This window comes from Sceloporus occidentalis, unplaced genomic scaffold (assembly GCF_023333645.1).
Source record: "Sceloporus occidentalis isolate IW3139 unplaced genomic scaffold, rSceOcc1.0.p SCAF_1, whole genome shotgun sequence".
Taxonomy (NCBI): Eukaryota; Metazoa; Chordata; class Lepidosauria; order Squamata; family Phrynosomatidae; genus Sceloporus; species Sceloporus occidentalis.
In genome coordinates, this window is record NW_028316981.1 from 61,217,956 (window position 1) to 61,230,592 (window position 12,637).

Sequence of the window (12,637 nt, forward strand, 5' to 3'; positions counted from 1 at the left end):
GAATTTCAGCTGCCATGTTCTCCTGATCCATTATCACCACAAAATATGGTCATTACCTATGGCTGGAGATGGAAAGAGTTGTGGACCATCTGGGGGGGCAGTGTATCAGGTACCAGTTTATTGACATTAAAACCAGTAACAGAACCATCATAAATCCAGCACTACTTAAATGGCCATGTGTACCAATATGAACCATCACATGTTTGACATCTTTGGGGAGGGCTTTCTCTTCATCCCACCACCATCACAGCCATGCTTGAAGAAGACATGGAAGACTACGCTGGCTCTTTTCTCTCCTTTTCCACATACGAACAAACTGTTGGCTATTAACTGGTTGCTGTGGAAGGATCTTTAAATGATGGAGAGAAGGCTGTACCTTTCGACAAAGCATTAGGTTTCAAATGGTTTTTAAGGGCTATTTTTAGTTGGATAGTTTACTTAATAGGTTTCAAATTTAATGGTTTATTTTGTAGCTTTTCTTTTAATCTATATTGTTAGCTGCCTTGGATTCTATACCGGAGAAAGTAGGATATAAATTAAATAAATAAGAACAGTACTAACCAGAACAGATCCACTGAATTCATTGCATTTTTATAAGTGTTGACCTGCCCTTTATATTTAAAAATATATTATATTTGAAAACGTATTTAATATTTTAAATATATTTAAACATATTTAATATTTTAAGAATATAACAAATCCTTAACATTTAAGAATATATAAAATAGTTAATAAGTTCTTAATACATTAATACAAAATGCTATATGAGAAAGGGAACAAGACTAAGGTATGCTGAAAACAAGACAAGAATGTCTTTTACTTACTTGAAGACTACTGAAACAAATATCATGAACACAGATGGCACTGAAGAACCCAAACAGGAAAATATATATATATTAAAAAATACCCAATACTTTAAAGATAAAAATAGAATAGCTAAAAGCAACAATGAAATGGCTATTGAAGGTCAACTGGTATCGCTGAGAGGCAGGGAAACCTAAATATATATAAAGCCTTCAGCAAATGAAATCTTGAAATGAACAGTTAAAACTGGAAGACAGGGATCAGAAAGCTTAAATGCCAGTCTTAACAATGAGTCAGTGCCTGCTTTGCAACCCACAGTCATTTCCCAAGTTAATTAATTGAAACTGGTTTTATCTGCTGCAGGTGATCCTCCTGTCAGAGCAGAGTGGCTACTGGTGTTGTGATGCCTAACCTTTTAAATATTTTAGCCCATCTTTCTTAAGTGCCTACATTGTTAATCTTTAGGAACCAAGTAAAATGCTGTGGCTATTGTTTTTATTATTTGTATTCTGTTTTATAATAGATTATGATTAGTCTTCTTGAAGGCCTTAGACCTGTTAGAAATATGAATGATGAGCATTTTAAAAGAAAAAGAAATGAACATCCAGTTTCCACTCACATATGTATATGAGATTGCTTATAATAGTTTTGTTCACTCAGTCAGGGAGGGTGCCTGGTTGTAACAATTCCATTGTAATTTTTTATTTTTTGTTACGCAAACACTTTTGTGTAACAATTGCTGGAATGTGCTCAGGTCAGAAATTACATGTCAAGGTGCAGCATCATGCCCTGCTCTTTTCATTGCATCAATAGATCTCAGTCCATAGGTGATGGTTAGGTAAGTAATAGTCTCTCGTAAGTGCAGCATTACATGGGAACACCAATTACATGGCAACACAAATAAAAGATGTCATAGCTTTACAGCACAATGGCATGAATTCTTTTGTATTAGAGAAATCTTGTAACACCTTTGAGAGTAACTAAAGAAAGAAATTGGCAGCATGAGCTTTAGTAGACTTGTCTATGAAACCTCATGTTACCAACTTCTTTCTTTAGTTAGTCTGAAAGGTGCTACAAGATCTTTCTACATACAGATACTACAAACTAATATGGCTATATCTTGAATGAATTCTTTTGGTTAGTCATAATTAGAATAGATGCATTGCATCAATTACAGAATGGTGAGTCAACTGAAAGGTAAATTCCACTGATGCAACGGATCTACACTTGTTAAGACTAACAATAGGAGTCAGGTCATAGTCACTTCTCAGATTCAGTTTAGGAGCAGCAATGTTCTTGTCTTTGCTACTGACCACTTTCCCATCTCCTACTCAGTTGTGTGTCTTTAAGTCGTTTCTGACTTATGGCAACCCTAAGGCAACCCTACATTATAAAAAACGAGTAATTCAACACATTTCAATACATTTTTTATTCCAGGCTAATACTATGCACACGTGAAATGAAACAACCAGATCAGAGAAGCCTTAAATAAGCAAACAAAAACATTTTGAGCCCCCTAGAGACTACTTGAAGGCTTGTTCTAAAATGCATCCAGGGATAGCCTTTTCTTTCATCAGTTTCCACTTTTCTCCTGATTTCCATTTTGGTGCGTATACTTGTAGATCTATGGTGATGTTATTTTTTAACATGCTGGGGAACCAACTGAAGTAGTATTATCTGTTCTCCCCCTTTCTTTTGTTTTGTTGTGTCCACATTCTTTTGATAACTTTGTCTAGTTATTCTCTTTGCATGCCTAAACTGTATTTCTAAATGCTCAGAGAGGGGAGAATTCTTAACTGGTGGAACAATCTCCTTGTTCCTCCCAAAGAAAAAAATGTGTTTCTCCAACTCTTCTTCAATATCTTCCAAATGCGAAAGCTGCTAAAAAATTCAGCTAGGTAGAGAATGAGGAAGAAAAGGGGTGGGTGTGTATAAAAGTACGTTGTAAAAAAGAACTTCATTTATGCCAGGGTCTGTAGAGGCAGCCTGTAGGCTGTGGAAAAAGTCCAGTTCCACTGTTTATCTTCCCAATCTTCCTTTGTAGATTTCACCCCCAAGGACTGATGTTCTGAGGTCTGAGATGGAATACTCAGGAGATTAAATTGTTGTGCCAGCAGTTTTTGTGTATTTCTATTTTTAATGTCTGATTTATGTCCATTTATCCTCTGGTACTGGCTTGTTTGCCCAATGTAGAGTGCTGAAGCACACATTGAGTAAACATTGGATGTACATTGAGCACGCAGGCCATTCTCTGTGTCCGACTACAGCCCATCAGCAGTGGATTCAACAGAGATAATGGTTTCCTGTCACACTACATACATTTCAACACTATTCAACCCCCATCCTCATGAGGGCGCCCTTGACCCCATCACATCCCTCTCTGTTTTCCACACTCATCTACTCTCCTTACTTGAAGGCAATAGCTTCCTTGCTGCTTTTGTCCAACAATGACGATTGTTAAAACTGGACTTGCCACCTCATTTCCATATCCACAGGATCTTGAATTTGAATTGGCATTCTTCCACACAAATGACTTATATTGGTCTGTCCTTGGGCTTTCCAGTCCACCAAAAGCATCTGACAAGTATGCTCAAGTCTATGAAAACTCATGCTACCAACTTCTTTCTTTCAATTACTTTCAAAGATGCTACAAGATTTCTTTCCAAACTTTTTAAATTTGCATTCAAATAGCCTAAATTCTTTAATTTATATTCTGATAAATATAGTGTAAGTGTATTGTATTTTTATTGGAAACATTTTAATTTTTGGAAGCTGCCTAGTGTGGCAACCAAGGGAGACAGGTGGACTATCAAACAGATAAACAAACAAACAAACACTCCTACGAAAAAAAGTGTACATAGCACATGGATTGTGGTGTAGTGGTTTGAGTGTTCAACTAGGACTCTGGGAGAGCAGGGTCAGCCTTGAAATCCACTGGGTGACCTTGGGAAATTCACACCCTCTCAGCTTCAGAGGATGACACACACACACATTCCCCCTCCACCCAAAAAAATCTTGTCAAGAAAACCTCATGATAGGTTCACCTTAGGGTCACCATAAGTCAGAAATTACTTGAAGTCATTCAACAACAAGTAAGGCTCCCGTCTTCTCATGCTAGGTGAAATCAGTTTGCAAACGCTGTGGTCTTTTCTTCAGTCTATGTCATCCCCTTCCTGCTGGGTTGCTTTCAGTGATCTCTTGACAGGAAGTCCTAAGATGGCCAATCTTAATCAAGGCTACATTGGATAGTGTCAGGATGCAGGTGTGCTGCTAAGCACATAACACGGTATGGGGAACTGCCCTGTCCTGGAGGTGTACCTTCAAAGGGCTTACTGTAGAGATTAGAGCACTCTCTTTTAATGCACCTTATCTCTGATGGGATAAATGCACATTTAATTTTTAAATGGGTTTATCGCATTCATCCATGGGCAGGCAAATGCATTCCATATGCAGTCTCGATGCCAAGCGGACTTATTCTGCAGTTTTTCAAAAATGGGATTTTCCCGTTCTTGAAAAGGCGTGGGATAAGCCTGGCTGGCATCCGGGCTGTAACCGGGATGCATCCACCCACCCATGGGTGAATGTGATAAAACCCATTTAAAAAATAAATGTGCGTTTATCCTGTGGGGGATAAGGCACATAAAAAGAGAGTGCCAATCTACTGTGTCTCCTCTATCATTAGTTTTGGATACTTTCAAGCACCAATAAAAATTAAAGACTGTTTTTTTAAGGTGACTGGGATGTGCTTTTAATGTTTTTGGGTGCTGTAATTAAGGTTTGTCTTTTAATGAATCCTAATGTTTTTAATGGTGAGTGTAGTTAAAATGATTAATTGTTTGCTTTTTACATTTTTATATTTATACTTTTATTGGTGCTTTTGTATAGTTTTTATCTGTATTGTATTTAAAGGTATTTTAAGATGCCTTGTGTCTCATTTTTGAGAGAAAGTCAGGATAGAAAATAACAACAACAACAACATGCAGGTTTACTCAGGAGTGGGACCCTCTGTATTCAGTGGGCTTACTCTGAGATAAGTATAAAATTACACCCTGAGAATGTCTGTTTCTACAACAGTGGAAGCGATAGCTAATTCAAGAGGTTTATGGAAGTCAATGCGTAAAATGCCTTTCATTTCCTTATCTTACTGCATTGCAGTCCATGTGAAGAACAGTGAAGAATTATCACCACCTTGTGGTCTACTTTTGCATGTCCTCTATCTCATTTATGAACAGTCACAAACTGAATGCAGCATTCTCTGAAGATGCCAGCCACAGATGCTGGCGAAACGTCAGGAAGAAAATCTTCTAGAACATGGCCACACAGCCCGAAAAACCCACAAAAAACTATGAATGCAACATTGTTTTTAAATTACGCTGACTCTCCCCCCTCCCCCCCCCCCCCAGTTCTAGCTTTAAAACAACAACCACCAATATGGTGACCACAAGTCCTCAAAAGGATATTCAGTAGCCAAAATAAATGTGAAAATGGAGAAGTATGAATGAATTTCAAAGTATTAAACCCTGGCCCTGTCCACCAACAATCCAGACTGAAATTGTTGCAGAATTGCCTGAGAATTTTTTTTCCCTTGAAAGTGGTGTTTTTCCCTGATAAGACAGAAGCGGGAGATCTTTAGCCCCTTAAAAACATCTATCATCATGGAATGTTAGTTATGCTGGGTGGGACTGATAGGATTTGGAGTGCATAAACATTCTGAATGAGCAGGGGTTGCCTATCCTTGTAGTAGGAGAAATGTATCTGTACACAAACGTGTTTTTTGAACAATAGTTATTCACAACTTCAGAGAGTTTCTGTGCTTTTTAACCAGAGAGCGCCCTCATGACCCATACCTGTGCCCCTTCAAACAATGGAGATACATGCACTCATCTCTGTTCCCTCTCATTTGGACCTCAAAAGGCAACACATTACACATTTTTATTTTTAATCTATATTGCCTGGAATTCACTGTGTATATGACTTATCAAAGCTTCATCTTGCAAGAGACATTCCAGCCCTCTTTCTGGTATGGTGCCAGCAGATGTCAAGAATCAGTAGAAAGTAACATGCAAATTAATCTGCACATTTTATTTCATTTCCTGAAGTAGCATTTCAGGTCACCTTTTCACTTCAGCCCATCCTTATCTTTAGTGTGCAATCATTTTGCTTAGGCATTTCTGAATATCATGGAATTGCCCCTGATTGACTGAACTTGAGATTTCTGGAACCAGTTTAAATGAGATTACTTACATATTTCTGACATGATGTAAAATAGCAACCAGATAATAGGAAGAGGACCAAATGCCTGTGGATAAAAATATACATTTTGTCCTGTGCCTAATTAATCCATATGCCACCATCTGTTGCTTTCTCACTGCCAAAGTTGGTTCAATCTCTTTCTGATTTCAGGATTTATAAAGACATGCGATTAGTGTAAATTATAATTGATCTAAAGTATCTTATGTTGTGGAACCAAATTAAGTGTGCATGAAAAGGCAAAAATATAAATACTGAATGGAATCGTATCAACAGTATTACTTTACCCTTGTATATGATGAACTCAAATCCTTGCTCAGACTGTAAGGTTTTTATGTGCAGGCTAGATCTTGTGTATGTGGACCCAAATTTAATCATATTAAATGGGATTGTTTCAGTCATATGTCATCTTATTTTTTTAAAAAAACTTTTTATTAGGGTTTAATTCATATACCTTGCTGAAATTCATGTTATGAACCACCATTGGTTGCATCCAGAAACAAGTAACGGGAACAAGGCAGGATATGAAGTATATAAATAATAAATTCAATACAACAGTAAAAATAAAATAGAGATATCCTTCACCAAAGAAATTTAATGTCAGAAGAGCTGTACAAAAGAACCAGATTTTTTTTAAAATACTGTGTTTAGGGCTTTAGACTGAAAGTCTGACATCATAAAACAGTCTTCAATAACTTCTGACAAACTAAGTGGAAAGGGACTAGATTAACTCCACAGATAGATTCCGCAGGAACTAATCCAAAGAATTCCCACAAAAAGTCTTTTATGATTTCCTGCATATAGGAGAACAACAACTACAACATAAATTAAAATTATCCAGATAAGTTTCTATCTGGCCCTACATCATTCAGTTCTATCAGTAGGAAGCCCTCAGTGTGCTGACTTTGCTGGTTTTACACTTAAATATCATGGCTCCATTCTATGGATGTCTGGGGTTTGTAGTTTGTTGGGGCTCTGGAGCTCACTGCCTAAGGCGGGTTACAGACCACTGAAATGCTACGGTCTCCTGCTGCTGCCGCTTGCAGCGTCCGGGAGCTGCAGCGGCCAAACCGCGCGGGTCCCGGATGCAGCAAAGAAGGAGCGCAAAAATCGCGCTCCTTCTTGCTCCCCGGAAGAGATGCCGCGAGGTGGACGCACAGCATCCATTACGTCAATATGGCAGCGGTCGTGTGGAATGGCCGCCGCCATTTGTTACGGACTCTGTCCGTAACAGGAGTAGGGGCGTCTGGAAGAGACGCCCCTGTTTCAAAATGGGACGTCCTAAGGACGTCCCTTATGGCAGTGTGTAACGCGCCAGAGAAGGCTAAATATCTCACAAAACTAGAAATCCCAGAATCCCATAGCATTAAGCCATGGCAGTTAAAATGATGCCAAACTGCATTATTTCTGCAGTGCAGATTAGACTAGACTCAACTGGGATTGTGCAGTCTGCTGAAACAGTGCCTGGATGTGGCTTGAATGAAGGCCTGAATCTGAATTCTGATAGGACAGCTCTTTGTGGTTCCCATGTATGGGGACTGGTTAAGGAACCTGTCCTAGATGGAGCTGAACTTCCTCTGGAGGAGCAAGCATGAAACTTTGGAGTAATCGTGGATCCGTTTTTGCCACGGGGAACCCAGGTGGCAGAGTGCCTGCAGCCAGCTTCAATTGGCCTACCAGTTATAAGTTTTCCCAGTTAGAAAGGCGTGGGATAAGCCTGGCTGGCATCCGGGCTGTAAAGTAGAAAGGCCACAACTTGTATTGGTAAATTCCAGATTAGACTACGACAATGCAGAGCTGCTCTTGGTAATTACAGGTAATGCAAAATGCAACAGCTAGTTGTGCAATAAAACATCTTATAGCAACCATATAATACTGGTTTTAAAGGAATTTTACTAGATTCTAATATGCCTCTGGTATGAATGTAGGGTTATTACATGACCAAGTAGAAATAAAAAGATGATGAAAAAAATACACAGAAGAACTATATAAAACAGAAGAAATAAAACAGATGAAAGGGTGATAGATTCATTCAAGGGAGAACCATATGAATATGAACCTCTAATTTTAGAAAGGCTGAAGCATATGGGCCAAATGTGCTGGCTTTGGGCCATGTTGCGGGCATGGCATTTACATGACACATGCCCCGAATGCAGATGGAAGCTGCGCCAAGCCTGCCCCAACCTGGAACAGCTGGCACCAAAAGGAGCATCAAAAAACTCCTTGATGGAGGTCAGATTGAGGACCACAGTGGTAGCCTCGCCATGATGAGCTCTGGCACAGCCACACACCATTCTTTCGGGCCCATCTGCATGACCCCAAAGTGAAGTGGAAGCTGCACTCGGAGCTCTTGGGAGAAATAAACTGCCAGGAACAGATGGCATACCAACAGAGCTGCTTCAAGCTACAGAGGCAGAATCTACTCTAGTTCTAACTCAAATCTGTCAACAAATATGGAAAAGAAAAGAATGGCCCACAGGTTGGAAACACCCATTGTACAGTCTGCCCTTGCCTTACGCGGGGGATCTGTTCTGGACCACCACCACCACCACCCCGCATAAGGCAAAAAATATGTATGCTCGAGCCCCATTATATTTCCTGGAAGCCACTGGGAGAGTGGGAGAGTGGTGTATGGCCATGACGCATGTGTCACTCTCCCAGCGGCTTCCGCATAAGCTGGAAGCCACCTATAATGAGCCTGTGTATGGCATGGGCTCACTGTACATTCCAATCCCAAAGATAGGAGACACTAGGGATTGAAGTAACCACAGGACAATTGCACTAATTTTTCATCCAAGTAAAGGAATGCTCAAAACTCTGCAACCAAGACTTTTACCATATATGGAGAGAGAAATGCCAAATGTCCAAGCAGGGTTCAGGAAAGGAAGAAGCACTAGAAATCATATTACAAACATACATTCGATAATGGAGCACACTGAAGAATTTCAAATGAAAATCAGCCTGTACTCTGGAGATTATAGTAAAGCCTTTGATTTTGTAGGTCATGTAAACTATGGATTGCTCTTAAAGAAATGAGTGTGCTACCACATTTGATTGTCCTGCTGCATAACCTCTACTCAGGATAAGACACTAGTGTTAGGACAGAATCCAAAAAAAACCAGAATGGTTTCCAATTAGCAAAGGGGTGAGGCAAGGCTTCATTTTATCACCCTATCTGTTTAACTTGTACTGTGAACATATCATATGGAAAGCAGGATTAGACTCACAGGAGAGAGGCATGAAAATTGAAGGAAGGAACATCAGTATTTTAAGATTTGTAGACGACACCATATTACTAGCAGAAAATAGTGAAGATTTGGAATGATTACTGAAGAAAGTCAAGGAAGAAAGTGCAAAGGCATGTTTACAGCTGAACATTAAGAAACAAAAGCAATGAACACATATGGTTTACATAAAATTAAAGTACATAATGAAGATATTGAAATAGGTCAAGGCTTTCTTTACTTTGTGTCCGTCATTAATCATAATGGAGACTGCAGTCAAGATATCAGAAGAAGGCTAAAACTTGGAAAGGCAGCTATGAAGGCACTCGACAAGATCCTAAAGTGTAAAGATATATCACTGAATAATAAAGTTAGGATTGTTCATATCGTACTTCACATTTTTATGTATGGTTGTGAAAGGTTAACAGCGAAGAAAGCCCACAGGAAGAAAATAGACACATTTGAAATGTGGTGCTGGAGAAGAGTTCTGCAGATACCATGGATGGCTATAAATAAGTCCTAGAGTAAATCAAACCTGAATTCTCCCTAGAAGCCAAGATGACTAAACTGAGATCATCATACTTTGGGCATATCATGAAAAGACATGATTTACTAGAAGAGATAAAGTAGAATGCAATAGAAAAAGAGGAAGATCACAAGACAGGTGGAAAGACTCAATCAAGAAAGCCATGGCCCTGAGTCTGCAAGACCTGAGTTCTTGATAGGGGGAGCTGAAAGTCTCTCATTCATTGGGTCACCATAGGTCCAAGTTGATTTGATGGCAGTTAACAACAACAAAGGATTCAGGGTGCTTGAAATAACATGTAAATGGCTTGGGTCGTGAAGGAGCACCTCACACCTGCCTTAGGACTGAGGTCTGCCAGAGTGGCTCTCCTCTGTGTCTGACCACTGAGAGCAATATGCTGTGAGGATTTGGGGGATGGCCTTCTCAGTTTTTAATTTTAAATATATATTTTACTTGTGAAGTCATTAATAGTTTTAATGGTTAAAATTATTTATTTTGGTTTTAGTCTGTTTATGTTTGCCATCCCTGCTTTAAAGTTAATTTGTTCTTTATGGTTTCAAAGTTATTTCAGTTGTATGCCACCCTGAGATCCTGTTCATATCGTACTTCACATTTTTATGTATGGTTGTGAAAGGTTAACAGCAAAGAAAGCCCACGAGAAGAAAATAGACACATTTGAAATGTGGTGCTGGAGAAGGGGCCCAATATCAATATTTTAATGTAAAATAAAAAAAATACTCCAGTGGCTTTGAAAGGTGACATAAATTTCATGTGGAAAAGGTACATGGGATGTTTGGGTCCATCCATTCCCCTGTTTCCATATGTACGCTTACGTGATCAGAAAATACTCTTTTCTTTCTCCCCCATTGCATTGAAAAGCCTGCAAAAAGGTCAATGATCATTTGATCAGATTTCAGTTGACGAGCCAAGAAGAATCTGGCCTTTAAAGGAACTGAACTGAAAATTATGTGGCTCTGCTGCTACGCAATTAAATTAGGCACTCCGGATGCAGTACTGCAGAGTTGCCTTGGTGCTCTTTTGACTGTATTAAAAATATCCCTTTTCTCAAGCTGTGGTCCTAATAGAAAGTGACACACCTGCAGGGCTTGAGAAGCATGCTGGCTCCTCTGGTGAGCTCAGAGTTATTTTACTGAAGCATTCATGCTATGGAGCCCATGTCATATCTCTTCCTTTTGTCAAATTCAACATACAGATAACCAGCTCCATGCAGTATTCTCTGTTTGGCAGTAGATGATATCAGCTGTCATGTTAGTCGGAAGAAGCAGAATGAAAGAAAAGGAGGCCAAAGCAGCTAACTTGCCATTATCTCATGCAACTGCCTGAGTTGCCAGCATTCTGGTCCTTGACCCATTCGTCCCAAATGATTCTTCCCAGTGTTCTTGTAGGAGCCTTTTAAGCTATATTCTGACAGATTTTTGTGGGTTTTTCAGGCTATGAGGCCATGTTCTAGAAGAGTTTCTTCCTGACGTTTCGCCAGCATCTGTGGCTGGCGTCTTCAGAGAAATGTCAGGAAGAAACTCTTCTAGAACATGGCCACATAGTCCGAAAAACCCACAAAAAACTATGGATGCCAGCCATGAAATCCTTTGACTTCATATATTCTGACACAGAGATTTCTCACTGTATTATTATAAATGGATTATTTTGTCCTTTATTGTGGATCCAGGGGATCTTTCAAAACTATGAGCTTGTATATTGATTTGTGTATGAATTCTTTGTTGTCCCATTTGCGCTACTGATAGAAACTCAGGGCTGAAGCGGGAGGAGGTAAGATACCACTGAAAAAAGGTGTCTGTCTAAGATAAAGGGCAAGCTGACTGGTTCTGTTTACAGTCTCCATCTTGGTATTCATGTTTCTTTCCCCTATCCTCCTGCCTTTTATTGAGTGGGTGGGTGGGGGGATATCACCTACTTTGTTTTGAAATTCTGGAGAACGCAAAAGCTTACCGGGCTTTCGTTTTGTATTATTATTATTATTATTATTATTATTGGACTGCCAGGAGGAGAATGGAGGACTGAGTGAGGGAGGGCTCTTTAACATCTTGCCCCCTCCTCCAGCCCTGGACCAATTCTGCTTGGGCGTCAGCCTATAAAGCCTCGGGCAATACTAAGAAGAACATTATCTTGTTGCTAATTTTTAGTCTCCCCCTTTTTCAGGTTGTTAGATTGTAATCTTTTATTGTAATTCCTTGACGGTAATGTTGTAATTTGTGCTGTATTTCCTTTATTATTTTATTGTTTATTGGCATCTGCTTGTTATTTTTTCCAATGAGGGGTTGGAAATGGGGAATTCTTTTTGATAATTATTGATTTGAATGTGATAATCAGTGTTAGGCTCTTGTCATTATTGAATTGCTACAATATTACTGTTATTGTTGTTGTTATTATGTTTTTTGCTATGTATTTCTATGTTATATTTCTTTATTATCTTATGTGTATTGCTATTATTAATTGCTATTGCTTTGTATTTCCCTACTGTTGTAAGCTGCCCGGATTCCTAGTGATTGGGCGGGGTATAAATAAATTCTATTATTATTATTATTATAAGCATTTGCATTCTGGCTGGTCCCAAGAAAAGTATTGTTCAACTATGAATGTGGAAGGTGTCATTGTGGATGTAGTTGCTGATTCATCTATAGCATGTGAAATACCAGGGGCGTCACTAGCAGAGTGTTGGGGCTATGGGAGGGTGACATCACTGCTCCCAAACATCTACCTGTGGCATTTGTCTGTATCTTTTTAAATCACTGAAGAGATGGTTGTGTGTGCCAGGGATAAGGTTTTTAAAAAATTAAAAAATATTTTTGATTAA